Source organism: Centruroides sculpturatus, unplaced genomic scaffold, assembly GCF_000671375.1.
Source record: "Centruroides sculpturatus isolate CEXI.00-Female unplaced genomic scaffold, Cexi_2.0 scaffold309, whole genome shotgun sequence".
In the NCBI taxonomy this organism is placed as follows: Eukaryota; Metazoa; Arthropoda; class Arachnida; order Scorpiones; family Buthidae; genus Centruroides; species Centruroides sculpturatus.
The window spans coordinates 300,991-317,469 of NW_019384521.1; the positions used below are offsets into that span (position 1 = coordinate 300,991).

The following is a 16,479-nucleotide window of genomic DNA, read 5'->3' on the forward strand; positions in this document are numbered from 1 at the left end:
TAAGTAACAATGGAAGTTTTAAGTAACAATAAAAGTTTTAAGTAACAACGGAAGTGTCAACAATGGAAATGTTACGTAACAATGGAATTGTTAAGAGAAAGCGACGTGCAAGACGCAGATGCAGTTTTTTTTCGTTTTTGCGGGAAATCGAACATATTTTTAGACCCATCTAAAAATTCTCTAAGGGGACCCAATTCGTGCATTCTGTGAAAACGGGTAAGGTTGACTGTAACGTAATAATCTTTATCTTAGTTATCGTTACTTTTTCCCGAGCAACGTCGGGCCCACCTGCTAGTTAACAATAAACCTGCTTATTTACCCACTAAAAGTAAAAGTTTAGAAAATTAATGAATACCCGTGGAGCATTATTATTCTGGAAAATAAGAACATACGTATTTTATTCCACAAAAATCATAGCAACCATTACATTACCTGCTGTAAAATTTATGGACAGGACACTAAACTACTCATAATTAACATATATTATCCCAAAGGAATCGATCTTCAAGGTTTATTAGAAGAAATCAATAAGATAATTAACGTTGTCCCCAACAAAAAACATTATTCTTGAGGGGGATATTAACTCGCACTCCCCAACTTGGGGAGGTGACAAACTTGATAAAAGAGGGAGAACATTCGAGCAGTTCTAAAAACATCTTCGTTTTGAACTGTCACTCACCTCCAACTTTTGAATCAAGCCGAGGAAAAAGTTGGATAGATATCTTGGCCAGCTCCTCTAACATTTACTAATACATACACAACTGGAAGGTTGAAGATGACACTACACTAAGTGACCACAAGTACATATCTTTTGAAATCAACATCCCAAATCTTAACATTCTAGAGAAACCAAGATATTACACCGCCCAGACAGACTGGGAAAGATGGAGAACATACATTATGGATAAAATTGACATAACTTCCTCACTCTCAAGGGAAGAGGCTAAAAGAAGGATTGAACGAAATCCCAAAATTATTAAGGACGCGTGTGAGATCACTATACCGAAATACAGAGCCAAGAATAAACCGGTCCCCTGGTGGAACAATACTCTGTCTGAACTGAGGCTCAGAAATAACACTCTGAGAAAAAAGTATCAAAAACTATCTTTGAACAAAAAGTATCAAAGAGGACACACAAAGGTTAAACAAACAACAATACTTACAGCTACAAAAAGAATATAAAAGATTCTAAATTGAAATCCTAAAGAAAATACTGCACTAACAGTAAGAAACCCTTGGGGGTTTCTTACTGTTACAGCTCCACTTGGTCCTAATACTGCACTAACAGTAAGAAACCCTTGGGGGTTTCTTACTGTTAGTACAGTATTTTCTTTAGGATTTAGGACCAAGTGGAGCTGTAACAGATTAAGAAGAACGCAGGCCGTGACCACCATGGAAACTATACAAATGATCTGCAAACTACCATCAAAGTGTGAGGTCCGAGCGATACTCGAGCTCACGTGTTAAAAATATCATAAAGGTGTCAAATCATGGGATTGGGCTTTGATTTTAACGCTCGTAAAAATTGAATGAAAAACCTAAAAAATCAGGAAATAATAAAATTATTAATCGAGAGGAGAAAACAGTTTTTAAATAACCTTAAAAGGAGATGCAGCGCTGATATTATGTGTCAGATTTACAAGAATTCGAAACAATTAAATAAGAGCAAGAGTTTCAAGGTGCGATTAATTTCCCTTGATCGGATTAAAATACAGTGTCGAATTAAACCTTTGGTAGCCCGAAATGGTCTGTCATCCGCTTAGATACAGGAAACCGACCAATCAAAAGCTAGAGATCCGGGGAAGAAAATCTTTTAAAAACCTGAATCTCAAGGACAAAGGCAAACTTTTCCTCTGCTTCCCCTAGTGGAGATAACTGTAGACTTCTTCCATTCTTCTCCCAGCCTCTGATAGTATCAATTACTGTCCAGACTTTCCCCAGCTAACAACTATAGTCAACTGTCAAGACTTTTCCCTGCCTCCACGAGTGGACACCATCCTGTTCGAACTTCGGGCTATCACCCTTCGTCACAACATCTCACACCATCGAGCATCGAATGATTGCCCCGGGGCCAACAACTGAACAGTCCAGAGCCACCAAAAGACAAGACAGTCTAGATTGTAAGACGTAGTATAAATAAACGAGTTTGTTTGTCACTGTAACTATTTGCCTCACTTTCCTTCATCCCACATATGATAAGTCCTGACATTTGGATATTACCAATTCGGCGACCTTCACAAAAGCTATATTTCAAAAAATGTGTAGAAGACAACGAAAACGAATATTTCGACATTCATAGTGAAATTAGAGACAAAATAAACGTAGATATTGACACTCCTGACACACTCCCTTTCATACACGAAGAAGCTGACAAACCTGAATAACAGAAAGACCCCCGGGCTCGACGGAATTACCCCAGAGATCGCCTACATTTCATCATCTTCCCCAGAAAATAGAATAAAGCCAAGTTGGTACTTGTCCCTAAAGTAAATAAACCTGGAGATTACAGACCGATTTCTCTATTACCTGCACTAGGGAAAGTAATGGAAAAATTGCTTACAGACTCTCTTGCACCTTGATCAAGTCAAATAATCTACTGAGTGACAATCAGTATGGTTTTAGAAAGCAAAGGTCAACTATTCATGCTATCACAATGGCAGTCAACAACATAAAACGACTACTTGACAGAAATAAATACAGTATGTTTTGAGACAGTATAGATATTCAGAAATCATTCGACAGTGCATGGATTCTTTATAGACTCAGGCAACTACAATGACCCACAAAAATCAATCTACTGATGAAAGAATACCTTCATGAGAATACTATTGCCATCAAAACAAAAAATATGAGAGAGGTTGCGGCCGTCGTATTCAACCCAAAACGTGAACGGCGGACGGTCAAGCGCCACCATCTAGCAATTCTAGACGGTCGATAATGGCGTTAGCTACTTCTAGCATGGCGAGTAGAAGATCAGTTTAAACTTCTTTTTTTTTTTTTGTTTTTGGAGTTAAAATTATGACCTATTTTATTAAAATAATAGAGAGGTTGCAACGCAAGTTCAAACATTACTCCAAGAAAAAATCGTTGCGACGTACGTTTACAACATCACGTGACTCGGTGAACGTCGCGCATTGACTAACTGGAAATTTGTTGAAAAAATGGCTGATACATTTAATACTGGCCTCTAATAACAGAACGATTCCGTATCCATAGTTCTGTTTTTTACCACGAGATGTCGCCACTTCGTGACGTCAAGACGCCGGACAAGCATAATTCCGACTGTGGTGTAAATATACCACAGTCGGAATTAATTTATTACCACCAAAATTTCCTACTGTTCGTTTGTTGAACGTCAAATTTGTCTTTTGTCTAATGTTCAATGTTTATATTATACCTTTAAAAGATGATTATTCTTCATTATTTTTATCAAAATATTTAAAATTATACAGTATATTCAGTGGCGAAGCGTAGTGGGGACGACAGGGGCAGCACTTTTAGGGGCGGAAAAATTTCACAATAAATAACAATAATATCTTGTATAAATTTGAACCGTTTCATTCCATATTTTTGTCGCACCTACGATTCGGACCGATTGAAATAAGCACGGAATTTTTCATTACTTATTCTGTGACGAAACTGAATTTTAGTTTTTAAATTGAGATACCTAAATAAGGGGGCGCAAAATTTTCCACCGCCCCGAGCGGCTGACGCTCACGCTACTCCACTGCCTAAGATTCTTATTATGAGTTTGACTAGACATGCAATGAGACAACCTGGTGATAAGGAATGATGCCCGGCGTTTTAGGACAGATCAACCCCGAAAAATTCCTAGGATTCGTCAATCAGTCAGGAGTCGAACCCGGGACCCCAAAGTGATAGTCGTACCAATCGGCCGTTCGAAGCGTTTTCTCGTCGATTTTGCAGATCTCGCCATATGAATCAGACAAATCGTTAAATTGTCTGATTCATCTGGCGAGATCAAGCGTGTGGCAATCGTTAATTCAAATTCTGATCAATATAAAATTAAATAAATTACAAATTTTTAGAGTTTATAAAATTTAGTCCATATTATGTAATTTATAAGGTTTATTATTCTACCAGTTGTAGGCTCTGTGTTATTACGTGTTAAAGTGCATTTCCGTCAAAAAATTATTAAACAATTCATCAAACTTAACAAAGAAACACATTGTTGAGCTTTATTGTTCGCATTCCGTTGTTGGAAAATGTTCGTTCAGATGCTGGAAATTAATGGAGGCGAGATTTCAATGAATTTGTTAGCAGGATGTTTGGTGTCTACTGCAGAGAAAGCGCCGAACAAAGAATTGCTAAAAGTATTTTTATCATGTCACCTTCTTAACATTAAGTGTAATAAGTAAGCAGGCGTTAAAACTATTTATAAAATTCGAGATTGTTAATATTTTATATTTTTATAATGAAATGCAATTGCATATTTTTGGAATTTCCCATCAAATTGAAGATTTCGAATTAATTTATCGAATATATTAGCATGACTAAACAGAGGGGACAAAAATTAGAATAAAACGTTAAAAATATTAATAAGAATTGAAAGAATTAAATTTGGATATCTAAATCTTTTTAAATATAATAAACACGGGGAAATGACCTTTTCAATATCAGATAATGTTGTGCTGTGCGATGCTAATTATTTGACATCGATATCATTTTTTGAATTAATATTTACGATCAGCTAGAAAATGTTTAAAAAATTATACATAACATCGGACATTTGTAGTAACAATTTAATGCTTTCGACGTAACGCGTGATACATTTACCCACACGTCATATTTATCTAACAATTACTTCCAATTGTTCTTTTTCTATTATTGAATAATAGAATTTATCCAGAAATTCCGACTTTTATTCATTGTATTGATATTTCGATGCTATTTTGAATCGGAATGTGTCGAGAAGGTAAGTATCACTTGTTTTTTTGATCGATGTGATTAAAATAGAACAAATTTTCCAGTTGAAACATCTTCATTATTTAGATTAACGATTATTTTACAAATTAGTTTTGAATTAAATTGATTAGATTTATAAATTGCTTATTTAACCTCGAATCCTTTCAGGTTAAGTAAGCAATTATCGAAAGAACCATTTAAGTATTATAGTTTATGGGGAGGAATTCGTTTGTATCTGACCTAGGGGAGCAAGTCTTTGATGACGTAAGGATGCACCAAACGTTTATTTTTCTCCCCATTCATTACGGGATGGCTGCAATACATTATTATAATATTTATTTTAAATCATATATTATATATTACGAATCCTTCATATTTCGACAAGTATTTTCTAATGCCACAGTCTGCGAAATAAAGATCGAGACGATCTACTTTTAGAATTCTTCAATATGCACCAAGTAGTTCATTTGCCAGCTTCTAGCTGACACAATAAATGAAAGCAATATTAGAAACAGATACAACTGTTTAAAAACAACTCTCGTATATTTGCAAATGATTTTAACTTCTGGCTTCAGGACATAATTATGGGGAAGATCTAAGTTCCTGTTTTTGCGAGGAATGGTAATGATAGGGAAGAGTATAGAAAAAGGGAAATTTTTGTTAGTGTAATTCTTTAAACGGCCCATGGTCCATTTAGAACATCTTAATTTTAATTGTGTTCTTTTAAATATTTCAGCAGACGAGGACAGAATGCAAAATAAGCAGATATTAGACAAATTGGAAGCAAAAATCAATTATGTGATTAATTTTAGAATTTTATTCTTGCTTTCTGTATTAACGGATGAGGATCGAAGATCAGAGGAAATTTAGAATTGAGGTATGTGTTTAATCTATTTAGAATATTTCAATATTAATCGTATTCTTTTTCTTTTATGTTTCATAAAGCGTGGAAAGAAATTCAAAATCACTCGATGTTGAACATATCGGAAATAAACACGGAGAATTGCAATGGAAAATTAGTGGACGGCAGAAAAAGCGAAATGATTTGCGTAAATAAATTCGATCGATGCTAAATTGATAATTTTCATTAACGGAAATCAATCCAGGGGTCCAGTTATTTCTTTTAACATGTTGTATGAAGGATAAAATTCGATATACACAAAAGTTACATTCCGGAATCCGTAAGTGGTGTTTCGTATTTGAACATCAACAGGCAATATGGGACATATAACATAAGTGAAAGAGATCAACCTTTTGTTTTTTTTAATAAAGAATGTATTGCTTAATAAACGTTGTAATCGATACAGAAAAACTAAAATTATGTTGTGATACATAAGCGAGATTTTCTTGTTCTAGACAGAAAACTTGACGATATTAACTTAAAAGTCAAATAAACACGAAAAGGAATACTGTATTATCATCATTAATGTCGCGACACATTAAAGACACCGCATATCTTTTATCTATCATGCATTTATTCATTTCTGAAAGTATTTAATTTTTTCACATAAGCATTAAATTTAATACATATTTACGTAACTCGTCTTTATATATTTTATAAATATTTAATTTCAGATATTTGATAAGAATATCATCTGATTGTTTTGCGTTAAGACAGAAGTTTTTCGACATTTCTTTCACATAATACAAGAAGAAAGAATCGAGATAAGTTTTTTCTATACCTTTTCTGTACCTTCAATATTTATGATAATTAACGAATTGAAATGTTATAGGTTCTTTTGAAAAATTTAATAATTACATAAGCTTAGATTTTTTAGTATTAGTATTATAATTTCACAAATCAATATGCTTTCTTTTTTAATAATAACATCGCTCGAGTTATTTTCTTGGGAAAGTCAAAAAGCAGGCCTACGTTTATAGAATCAATATACTGTATTCTCATACTATGAGAAATATCAATGAAACAGTTAATATAAATCAACTGACTTGATCTGTAATTGACTAAAATGACTATGGATAAAAAACATATCTTCCAAAATCAATAATAATTATCCCAATACTCTATACCATAATATAAACGCATTGTATATGCAAGTAAAGTGTTTAAATATTGTATTCAATGTGCTAAGTCAGGAATTGAGAAAAGGGTTTGAAGGAATATGGTAATAAAAGTTTAAACACTGGAGGTTTTTAATAGGAGAAATCTCAGATGGACAAGGACAACTCGGTTTCAAGATGTTAAAGATTGTGCTAGCATTCTTAAATACTTAAATTCTTAAATTCAAGTAGCTAAAAGAAAATAAAGTGATAGGAAAAGAAAATAAGGAAATCCGGACACGAGGTTTTACTGAAAATATCCAAATGTACCAAATCATATGCAGATGTAAATCCAAGAACAAACAAAGACTTATCCAATGAAAACATCAACTTATCACGAAAGACATTTGCGACTTCTTGGGATTAATCTCCCTTGTCTGAAACCATATTATCTACTATTCGTACGGTGAAAATTTTTTATTCACAAGTTTACCAAAAATGGAGAAAGCCGAAATAAGCCAATCATTCTGCTATGTAAATTGCCCTTTATATATTATTTTAAAAATATACGGATAAGTATTAGTTTTAAAGATAAGTTTATTAAATAAGACAACGATTCTATTATGAAATATTATATAAAATATTAAATATATTAAATATTCCGCAATATTATTTATAATTTCTGCTGTTATTCCAACATAACTGATAGCTTTAGCAATTGGAAGTTCATTAAATAACAACAAAAAGCTCTTCATGCATAACGTCAAGCATTACAAAAGTTCTACAGAAAATTTTATTTAAATCTATTTCTTTACCACTTGACTCCAATTCCGGTTTTTATAATTCTACTTATTTTACTTCTGAATATAATAATTTATAAATAAATGAGAAAAGTCTAAGGCTTTAAGATTTCCTGCATACATAAGCAGTCTGTCAACTGATATTCAGCCTAAGATCTACTGAAAGAAATTAATGAAGAGAATTTTAATGAAGTCCGGTGAATTCTGAAAATTATTAGGAATGATAAAATTATTACTGAAGAAGTAGAGAGGAGATATCACACCATTCAATGACTTCTCAGGACTGTTAAGAGCGCAAAAGAAAAAAAAAATTGCAGACCGTGTTCTAATACGGCAATATAACTTTAAACAATGGAGGGTTTTAATAAGAGAAATCTAAGAAGGGCAAGGATAACTTGGTTTTAAGTAGCTAAAAGAAAAGCAAGTGATAGGAAAAGCTGGCGATTTATGGTGATCAACCTTCGTAGCATGATGAAGAAACAAATCAGCAACTTGTCGATATTATTTATTATAATTATATATCTTAATATACAAATATTTATAATCTACAAATATGTTATGAATTATTTACATTTTTAAAGTAATTATTTATCCGTTGCTATATTTAATTTCAAATGACAAATTTATATTGAGAATCATTTTTCCCCAATAAGGACTTTAATATATTTTGATAAAATTTTTTTATTAAACGAAAAACAAGTAACACCAAAAATCTCCTTACGTAATTTTGACAAAAAGGTGCAAACAGCAATCACGTGATATGCATCCAATGGTGAATCAACCGAACCACACATGCAAATGTTCCTTCTAGAAAATGAAAAATAATCAATTTAATCTCGATTCACAAAACGGATAATCTCCCCGGATTTTTTGTGAATGATTTCAGTTTATTGATTAAATCGAATAGCAACGAATATCCAGTTTTATTCTCTGATTGCTATTCTGTCAAGCAATCAGAGTCAGTTTCTGGAAATCAAAAAACTACCACAAAATGGGTGTCGCCTTGACGTGGCTTTGTGGCTTAATGTGTGAAAATCTTATCGAAGTTTTGCAGATAATATTTTCCACAGACTAAGAACACCCGACAGAAATTTCAAAAGTATTTTAAATAACTGTTGTTCTTAAAAATCATACCAAAACAACTAAACGTGTTTAATATACCGTAAAACATAGGGAAAGTATGGCGATCGATGAAAAAAATGACCTCCGCCCGACATGTTTTCATTTTTGGACTCAGGACACCTTCTAACGTCAATACATGCAGAAAATTCGAAAGTAATTTCTGTATGTATGGATATTAGTATCTGTGTATATGTGTGTGGGGGGAATGGTTTTGTTCACAGTGTTTGAACCTTAATAACTCCTGTGCTTTTTGTCGAAAATTTCTGAAATTTTGCACGTTGGTTCGCTTATTAGACGGACTGATGCGATTAAATTTTAGTGGTTACAGGTCGAGGGGTAAGGAGATAATAGGAGTCGTGTGTACCTCCGAGAAGGTAGGACTTTTTTTTATTTGTGATTTTAGGTCGGACTTAATGACGATTTACTCATTATTATCGTTTATAATTGTTTTTATAAAACTCACCCCTACCCTAAACACTAAGCTTTTTGTCGTTTTATAATAGTTAAAAATATAAAAAAGTTTTTAAAAATAAAATATGATAACAGATGACGCCACCAAAATTTTAATTGTTGACGGGAAAGTTGAGAAACTCGTTACTGCTTTATTAATTCATTTGATTACATAATATCGATGAAAACAGAATGCTTCGATAAAACATTGTAAATAGTTTAATTTATCACAGAAATAAAACATGAAAAAATAGAAAATTTTTAAATAAAATATTATACGAATTTTATTTATTTCTATATAATTACATATAACTATTTTCTTAATCATTTCTTTACATTAACCTGCAATAATTCTCCACGCATACAATATACTCAAAATACAATCCTCGGAAATAGCCAACAATACAGTTATTAGTTGCCAAAAGCACATTAACAACACGATTATATCGACAAAAATTATTTAATAAGGATATCCGCTGCGTGCAATTATTGAGCAAAATAACTGGAGAATATGAATCAACCAAGTTAATCATTTATATAAACATAAATAAATTTATATTTCGTTCATTATATTTTCGTTTATCATATAAATTCTGCTATTAATATACGTTATTTATTTTCAAAACATATATAAGAACAATAAATAACATAATATTATATTTAGATCTCATACCGAAATCGATTAACTCACTCGCTCTTATATAATTTTAATTATCTGCGTTAAAAATTAAACGAAAGCAAAAATATGCAACGTTATGAAACGTTAAACAAATTCATTTGGAACTTTGACAATGAAATTAATCGTGACAAGACTTTGATCTAATATTATTATTGTAATTTTATATAAACTTCAATACAGATAATAACGTTAAAACATTATCATAAAACTCAGAGCATTAAATCTCTCGATTTATCTGTAGATAAGTTGTTGATGAACTCGATTAATTTTTAAACATTTTCTTAAAAAATTCTCATTTAACTAGAAATATTATTATATAAATTCTTATTAACAATATTGGATTATATCAGTTATTTCGTCTTTCATTATCACAGTTTCAGAAACCATTAGCATAAATTTTCTTTGTTTTCATAGCAGTGTTAACAGAGCCTTTATTGCATTTCACCTAAACACAGCGAATTATGACTCCATATAATTTTCCTCTTTACAGGTAATGATTAGCTACAATCTGTACGAAGGATATTATTAATTTACCGAAATTAATCAATTTTTTTCAAGGCAGACAAAACTAAAATTCCTTTGCATTTGGTAGTATCGTCTTCTCCGATGTCCTTGTTAAAGTACCAGTGTTTTATATCGAGATTGGCTTCNGGCTTGGCCGAACCCATAATGGGCCTGCTATAAGAGGCTTTCTTAGTGCCCACAGGGCGGAAAGAGTAAAAAAAAAGTACTACTAAGCTTATTTACGGGGGTGCAATTCAGCCACCACTCCTCTATGCCGTTCAGGTCTGGGGCCACGTAGCTGCCAAAGTCCGTAACCGTAAAAAACTATTATCTGTTCGAAAGATTGCAGCTCTCCGCATTTGTCAGGCTTATAGGACCGCACCCACTAGTGCCCTTTAGGTAATGTCAGGATTGACCTTCATCGACTTAGAAATTAAACGCATTATTTGGCAGAAAAATCTTGTCATTTTACCTTGACGAGATTATAGCGACTCAGATGTCGACAATATGATTAGAGTAGGTAAGATTTCCCCTTTCCCAGTTTGACCTTTACCGATGATATCAAAAAATTCAGCATCGACAAAAATACCCTTTCGATTACCATCTCTCCCATCAGCTTGCCCCTGACGTTTACTTCGAAGATCCAGATGATTATCCCATTTACAGTGACGGTTCCAAGATGGGTGACGATGTGGATGCCGCTTTTGTAGTTTACTCCGACACAGGCCGCGAGCTTCACAACGCATGCTTCTGTCTTGGTTCACACTGCTCAATAGCACAGGCGGAAACTTTATTTATATGAACTTACTTCATATTAGGCATAGGAAAGACAAAAGACACTACTCACACTATCGCATTTATTCTGACAGTAGGGTAGCTTTACACAGGATTGCGCAGTCTGAGCCGTTTAAAACTCGTCCATCTCATATACTACATTCTCAGACTTTGACAACAACATTAGAATAGATTTCCAATGGGTCCCGGGTCATGCGGGGGTTCTCGGCAACGAGACCGCTGACTGTCTTCGTCTTGCCAAACAAGCTGCAAAGTCTTCAGTCACTAGTATTTTCAGTCAGTTACGTTCCTACCGCGTACATCGACAATCACGTCAAGAAGCAAATCTTCATTCTCTGGCAAGACAGCTGGGACCGTGACATTACTGGTAGGCTCACCTACACTTTCATCCCCAAGGTTGACACTACTGCGACTCTTCGCCACTTTTACTATAGTTATACCCTCACTCAGCTATTTACAGGACACGGCAACTTTAAGCAATACTTGCATAGATTTAACCTTGGGGACAATCCACAATGCGATTGTGGTATTCAGGAGGACCAAACACTACTTCACTTAGTTTTTCGCTGCAATAGGTACAATCACATTAATATTCTATCGACAATTATTCAATTTTGATCGCTTATAAATAAAAAACGTTTCATTGCCTGCGTTATTCGGGTTTATGTAATTAAACATTTACGAAAAATCTCGAAATGAAGGGAAAAATAACTCGCAATTTCCAGAAAATTTTCTATTTCAAGATGGCGTCGGCAATACGAAATCGAACGAATTCGAATCGGTGAAACGTGCGATAAATGCGTCACGCGTTACGTCATAAGTTCTACGTCATAATATTAACTAATTGCGAATATTTTCTTTAAAATGCTAAAATAGTCCTCTTTATTTGTAAAATATATTTGTAATAATAAATAACATTATAAAAACGCATTACGTAACCTTACAGGTTACAAGCCGCAAATCTAGGTTTAGAGCGTATCTAATTTAAATTATTTAATTTTGATATAAATCGAAAAATATTAAGTTACCTACGTTACGAGAGTTTTCATCATTAAAATTTGTACGAAAAATGTTAAAATCGAGGAAAAAAAAAACTCGCAATTTCAGGAAAGCATAAATTTCCAAGATGGCGTCGGCAACAATACAAAGTGGAACGAATTCGAATTTGTCGTTGCAATGCGTCACGCGTTACGTCACGAGTTTTACGTCATAGATGTAATATTTCGAGTATTTTAATTGCATTTTTTAAAGGAAAGTTTATTTTTAACAAATTCTTTTCTCTCGGATTTGGCAGAATATTTGTTAAATGTAAAACTTCGCTAAAAAGAAAATTTACTCGAATTACATTACGAGTGGTTGGAGTTTGATTGGAAACAATTGCTTCCACCATTGTAAGATCAGGAATTTTCAACATATTTCATACAACTGAAAATTTTCATTTATATTGCCACAATATTTTCTTAACTGTGAAAGAATGGTTAGCTGCACTTCCTTCTTGCGGATTGATTGTGTAATTTACATAATAAACAACAACCCAGCACATTTCTATTACCAAATGATCTGTCAGATTATCTATTGGGCTATGTTGAGCCTAATAACTAATTGCATAACAAATCAATTTGGCTAGAGGTAGGTGCTTTAGCTGCTCTCCTAATAAATTTAAAAATTAGAATTAAATTAATTTTAAATTTAGAATATTCCGAAAAAAAATAATTGTCCAGAATGGGTCTGAAATCCACAACTCTTGATTTATTTATTAAAATATTGTTTTCTAATCCTCGGTGTTCTAAGTAAAATGTCACGTCCGAGGGAAACCCACCCTTCGCCGGCCGTTTTCGGTTTTAACGACACTCTAGTTAATTAGGTTGGAAATCAATAATTTTGAGTTATATTTTCTTTGTCTGGGATGTTTTTATAATTTTTATACAATTAATAGGTTTTATATTTTATATTTAATAATAATTTAAAAGTCTATAGGCCTATATAAAAGCTAGCAGATTAGCCCAGAGTAGGTCAATTAAAACATCAACAGCAAACATTAACAATCAAGTCGTACCAGTCATCTAATACGTTACGGGAGAAATTTTTTAATTGAAATAATAAATTCTACTTTGCATCGGAAGTTCTTATATAGTTAATCGGGGACTCCTGTCCCAATGATTTCCATATCTAATCTCGTCTTTCTTGTATCTAACTTCGTTCTCGAGATTAAGGAATGTCGTAAAAACGGAAAATAGTTGTAATTTATAGATTTACATGTTTTTAAATTGCAGGCCAAAGAATGTACAGTACTTTGATAATAGCTATTTTAAGAAAATTATCAGAATGCCTATGAACTACAGAGTACGTGAGAATAATATCCTGGTAAATAGCGAGTTTTTAAAAAAAAAGAATTATTAGAATTAAGAAAGTATTATTCGGAAATGAAAATACCCTAGTTGTTAGATGTAAAAAATCAAATACTTGTATAGTTTCAGTGTAGCACTTTCGACTGGGATACACTTGAGTGCTACCCGTCGCAGTAATGATGTTGCTCGCCTATTTGACACTATATCATTGTCGTAGTAATTAAGTCAGTATAATATTTGTTTTCTTTTTAATTATAAATTTCTTATATTAATTATACAAAAAGCTAGAATATACAATATAGAGTGGCTGAAGCGACACCATGTTTGAAGAAAATTGAATACATGTCCGCCATTTTCCTTTTCGTCTAGTGAGCGTGGCATTTGTTGGTTGTGTAGGCAACAAGTTAGAATATTCCAATTCGTCGATAGTACCTGTCGTTGCCACCATAAGGGCTGTAACAACCACTCTGTGTAGTATATTCTAGCTCGTTGGTATTATATTTAATTTATTTTTTAATTTTTATCCAAAAGGTGGCGCTACACGTAAAGGTAGTAAACAGAAATTAATTGACAGAAATTCATTCACTAATTTGGGGTGGTATTACAAACATTATCTAAGTTAGAAGTATGTTGATCTAACTGCCGAGTTTGATAACAATTGATGGAACGGCTTAAGAGTGCATAGCCAACAAACATCCTCATTTATAAATGTATATAAAATTTCATTTATATAAAGATATAACATTGTCATTTATATACATATATAAATGAAGATATTTTTATTTTGTCAACCATAAAATTATTATGATAAAAATGAAGACGCTGCTGATATTTCTGATCAATAAAAGAGCTCAGATGACAATACTTCGTAAAAGAAAACGCTCTCGTTTAACTGAAATTAATATTAACGCGTAATACAGTACTTTTACTTGTGATTGCTAGTTAATTATTGATTTAATAAACATATGTCTTAGTAACGAAAAAGAATAGTATACTTTTATTAACTTTTGGAATTTAATTCTGTTTTGCACTGTCCTTTGTTTCGTATAGCACGAATTTGTATAACACGATACTTTTTCGGAACCTAACTACTGAACAGTATAATACCGTGGTTCTCAATCTTTTTGAAGTCGAGGAACACTAAACTTTGACATTTTCTTTCGCGCAACGCTTAAAATACATCAGCTTTAAAGCAGAAGTAGCAAACCTTTTTGAAATCAAGAGCGCTCTCGGCCTAGTATATGATGACATATTGGCATTTGCTGATTACATTCCCATACAAAAATTATTTTACATTGTATTGATTTTTCTTTTGCAACAATTTTTTATTGTATATTTGATTTATTCACGGACCATGGATAGAGAACCACAGCTGTAATATTTTGAAATGTAGTTCCCTAGTCTTTGCAGAGGGTCGTAGTCTAGTCAGCCTCATGAAAATGCATCCCTCATCGAAAGGGAAGTTATTGCAAACAATAAACAATGATAATTATATAATTGACAGAAATCAATGCCTTATTTTCATACAATGCTATATTTATTTTGTTTCATCATTTTCATTAGGTACATTTGCAGATATCGTCAATGCNTATATAAATGAAGATATTTTTATTTTGTCAACCATAAAATTATTATGATAAAAATGAAGACGCTGCTGATATTTCTGATCAATAAAAGAGCTCAGATGACAATACTTCGTAAAAGAAAACGCTCTCGTTTAACTGAAATTAATATTAACGCGTAATACAGTACTTTTACTTGTGATTGCTAGTTAATTATTGATTTAATAAACATATGTCTTAGTAACGAAAAAGAATAGTATACTTTTATTAACTTTTGGAATTTAATTCTGTTTTGCACTGTCCTTTGTTTCGTATAGCACGAATTTGTATAACACGATACTTTTTCGGAACCTAACTACTGAACAGTATAATACCGTGGTTCTCAATCTTTTTGAAGTCGAGGAACACTAAACTTTGACATTTTCTTTCGCGCAACGCTTAAAATACATCAGCTTTAAAGCAGAAGTAGCAAACCTTTTTGAAATCAAGAGCGCTCTCGGCCTAGTATATGATGACATATTGGCATTTGCTGATTACATTCCCATACAAAAATTATTTTACATTGTATTGATTTTTCTTTTGCAACAATTTTTTATTGTATATTTGATTTATTCACGGACCATGGATAGAGAACCACAGCTGTAATATTTTGAAATGTAGTTCCCTAGTCTTTGCAGAGGGTCGTAGTCTAGTCAGCCTCATGAAAATGCATCCCTCATCGAAAGGGAAGTTATTGCAAACAATAAACAATGATAATTATATAATTGACAGAAATCAATGCCTTATTTTCATACAATGCTATATTTATTTTGTTTCATCATTTTCATTAGGTACATTTGCAGATATCGTCAATGCAGCGTGAAAAATATTTTCCTTTTTCACGACATTCTCTATCACATTTCCAAGGATCGCAGTAGCGTCTATGGGCATCCACTGTCATTTCGGAAACGAAAGCTTTAAAAAATTAGAATATAGTAATTTAATAATTTCGAACGATTAATAATTCACTATTTTGATACGTTAAATTATTTCATGCAGAAATCGACGTGGATAAGATCATCCCGTTTTACAATTAATTCGATGTAAAACGAGTCGATCTATATCACACATTTCCTAAAATAAGGCTTTATTATATAATACTACACATAGAAAAAGAAAAAGGCATTTAAATACACGTTTTAGTTTTAATTCTAATTCTTTCCATTAACTTATATCTCTACCACGTTTTAAATAATTGAATCATCTTACTATTAATCACAGTCATTACAAGTAGAATTAGAAAAATTCTAGTGGAG

The 16,479-nt window shown here is 32.6% G+C and overlaps 1 protein-coding gene across 2 annotated transcripts in view; it reads right to left on the bottom strand.

The window, feature by feature from the left end:
- Window positions 1-12,397, bottom strand: part of LOC111622748 — a 55,236-nt gene extending 42,839 nt beyond the window's left edge. For both annotated transcript variants that reach the window (XM_023365170.1, XM_023365171.1), the window contains exon 1: window positions 12,307-12,397. The gene's annotated coding sequence lies outside the window, so the exon portion shown is untranslated. The remainder of the gene's footprint in view (window positions 1-12,306) is intronic.
- Between the last annotated feature and the right edge of the window lie 4,082 nt (window positions 12,398-16,479).